Raw genomic sequence first — 3,757 nt, 5'->3', positions numbered from 1 at the left:
CGCGCTTGGTGCCAGGCTTCTTCTGCCTTATGTACCGCCTCGACTACTTCGCCAATTGCTCCTATAGTTGAGTGTCCCTTCCTGAAGCCATGTTGTCGGGGTAAAAGGCCTCCCTCGCTTTCTATGGCTGACGTCAAGCGTATTTTGAGCAGACTCTCCATCATTTTGCCTGCTGTGTCTAGCATGCAGAGTGGCCGAAAGAATGAAGGAGAGTTTGGGTCCCCTTTGCCCTTGGGTATAACCACCAGTCTCGCCTTCTTCCATTGGCTTGGGAAGACCTGGGCCCTAAGGCAGCTGTTGTACATGTTAAGCAGAAGATCAGGGCTCGTTTCCGCTGCTAACCTGATTGCCTCCGCTGGTATGCCATCTGGGCCTGGAGCCTTGCCGGCTTTCATGCTTCGCAGGGCTAGCTTCAACTCGTCTGTCGAAAACAGTGGTGCCTCGGCTTGCTCCTCGACGAACACTGTGTCGGCTCTTAGTGGGTGTGTGGGAAATAGCGCATCCACTATATTCTTAACTCGGGCCTCATCCATCGCTTGCGATGATGTATGGAACTTTTCATCACTATTTTGTAACCCTGGCCCCAGGGATCGCGATCCACTTCGTCACATAGCGCTTTCCAGCAGTTCCGTTTACTCTTCTGTATCTCGGCCCCAGGTGCTTTCTTAGCGCTTTTGTAGGCTGCTGCTCTGGTCAGCGCCTCAGGTCTACCACGACCGCGCGTTGCGAGTCTCCGCAATCTATGGCAGGCCCTTCGCAGCTTAGTAATTCGGTCATTCCACCAGTATACCTGCTTTTTACCTGACCATGCTCTCCTCTGTTGCATTGAGGCTTTGCATGCCCGTTGAATGCAGCGCATATTTTCTTCGACCAGCTTAGTACAAGACTCACTGTTGTGGATGAAATACCTTGGGAATCTGCTAGGAGTGACGTATCGAACTTCGGAGCATCGACCCTAGACGGGTTCCATCCTGGTTTCCTGCGAGGGATACTACGTGTTTGCCCTCGCGTTATGTCAGTGACTTGGAAGGTGATGTAGTTGTGGTCGCTACCACTCAGGTCTTCCATCACTCTCCATCCGTCAGCCCTTCGAAGAAGGCTTTCTGAGACCAGGGTTATGTCAGGGATAGAGTATCCACAACCCGGCCTTCGATATGTAGGGGTCGTTCCGGTGTTGAGGATGGTCAGGCCAATGCGGGCTGCCATTTCAAGGACCAGTCTTCCCCTGGTGTTTGTTTGGGGCATACCCCATTCCACGCCTCTTGCATTGAAATCTCCAGCAACAATTATGTGGCCGGTTATGTCGCGCAATTCGTCTTCAAGGTCTTCGAGCTTTTCCCTGAAGACAGGGACTGTATCGTTTGGAGACAGGTAGAAGCTCACCAGAGTGATTTGCGCCATTTTAACCCAGACTTAGCAGCGTCCGACCCCGCTGCTCTCTGCGCGATGGTTGGGGTTAGCAATCCATATCGCGGCCGAGCCTGATTGGTCAACATGCCAGGTTTCCTTTGTTCTATAGGGTTCACTGATGATGACAGCGTCTGCTCTTTGTTCAAGGACCAATTGGTCCAGCACGTCATCAGCTACCCTACTCCTGTTCATATTGCCTTGTATAAATTTAATCATATTCTCCCAAGCTTTGTCTTAGCCTCAGCAAGGGCATCCCTGAAGGCCTTGCACGCTCCCGACCCGGGCAGGTGATTGGCATTTTTCTGTCCATCTCCTGCCGAACACAGGTAGCAGCTTGGGCTTTCTTTACATGTAGAGGCTATGTGGCCCTGCTGACCGCATTTCCAGCATGAACTGCTTCTGTCTGGGCCTTTGCATGCCGCCTTTTTGTGGCCATACCCCAGACAGCGGAAACACCTTTGGACATCCGCGCGCTCTCGGATGCGGCAGATAATCCCCCTTTTCAATAAGAGTCCGGCCTGGCAGTTCGTCGATTTCCACCACAGCCATTCTTTGTTCTCGCGAGTTTATAGCGAGGAGAGAGACGCGAATTTGGCCATTCATCTTGTCTCCTAATTCCCCGCGTATAGCGTTCTCTACTTCTGTGGCCGAGGTTAGGCAGTCCATGCCCAGAACTTCTAGACGTAAACGTCTAGTGAGAATACGGGCGTCTCCAAGCTGGCCAATGGCAGTGCACACATGTTCCTTAAATGCTGAGTGGTCGCCACAGCGCTCCATTTCGATGAGCACGCCGCCTTCGCGGGTTTTCCGAACAGATCGAATTACGGTCTCCGTCTTCTCGGGTTGGAGCTTACCACGTATCGTTCCCAGCACCTCTGCATAGGTTTTGCCTTCAGCTGGTTTAATGATTAATTTGGCGAGACTCTTCTTTTTTCTCACCCTCTTCTTCTGTTTTTGCGGCTGGTCGCCTCGCCCTTATTGACCAAGGGTTCACCTGGCGCTGGCCCTGGCTTGGGCTTTCTGCTTTTTCCAACCGTTTTCCATTGATTATCTGGTACGGGTTTCTGTGCATTAATATCTTTATTTCCATTATTATTATTACCATTATTAATAACAATCTTATTACTACTATTATTATTATAGTTAGTATTCTTTTTCTTTTCCGGCTCCCCTGTAGGTGAGTCGGATCGAGTTCGACCTCTCTTTTGCGTGCCAGGGCCAGCCTTCCGCCGCTCGGAAAGGGTAGACCCCTTCCGACTCTGCTCTCGGAGGTAGCTTAATATATTTAAGCTCTCCTCGATTTGGGCCATACCCGTTTTTATGTCCATGGACACATTCTTCTGCTTAGAGACAGCGCTCTGCATCTTCTTCAAGACGAGCCGAATCTGGGCCAATTGCTCATCTTCATTGCCTTCGCAAGTTCCCAAGCTTGCGGAGACATGCTTGTCGCTGTTTGCAGCAGCCGGCGTTTGAAGACGACTATCCCGGCTGCCGGGAGTTGCCGTTTGGCAAGGTGTAGCCTTCTGCGCCACGTCGGCGGCTTTCTCCGTGGTCATGGTGCCGGCATTTGCCTGCAGAGGAGTTTGTGGCGGGGAGCGCACGACTCTACCGCTCTTCCTGAATGCGCTGCATTCTTCCTCCATAACATCGACGTTGGTTTCATTTATTGGTTTTATTTTATTCATTTCCAATCAGTTGGCTCTCCGCTTCAAACCGCTATCTCCACACGTAGCACAGTCGCTTTTAAGTGTCCCGAAGTTCCCTTCTCTCAAAGGAGCAGGCCATTGCGAGTGTTGATACAAGTCCTTATGGGATATTGTGTTCAGAGCCAAGACAGCGCAAAACCAGGAGTAAATCTCAACTGGACCTGTGCGGCCAACTAAATGGCGACGTGTATTGAACGTACTTGAAGACCTGCCAGGGTTTTAACGAGACGAAGGCGATTGCAGCATTAGCCCACCAGCTATTTCTGTGAGGTGTCACCCTCACATACTAAAGTGGCGGAATACTGCTCTCGCCAGCCCAATATCAGACTAATCGTATACATGCTCCAGTATGCCATGAACAGGATCTAACTGGTGTCAATCCTGGGATGCTTTTTGGGAGGCGGTATCTGTTCGCCCGGACACAGGAGATTCATCAAGCATTTCTGATATTTTAAATCAGGCCCTCGTCTCCTGCCGCTCTTGGTCTACTTATTGGTTATTCGCAGCTAACCTACCGGAGTAGGCCGTTCACGATCCGCCCTGTGTGACCCCGGTAAGGTCCTGAGCTTAGCCCTTACCTCCTGAGCTTAGCCCTTATTATTATTATTATTATTATTATTATTATTATTATTATTATTATT

Source organism: Rhagoletis pomonella, unplaced genomic scaffold, assembly GCF_013731165.1.
Source record: "Rhagoletis pomonella isolate Grant_MI unplaced genomic scaffold, Rhpom_1.0 Rhpom_scaffold_00003, whole genome shotgun sequence".
Lineage (NCBI taxonomy): Eukaryota > Metazoa > Arthropoda > Insecta > Diptera > Tephritidae > Rhagoletis > Rhagoletis pomonella.
This window is presented reverse-complemented; position numbering follows the sequence as displayed.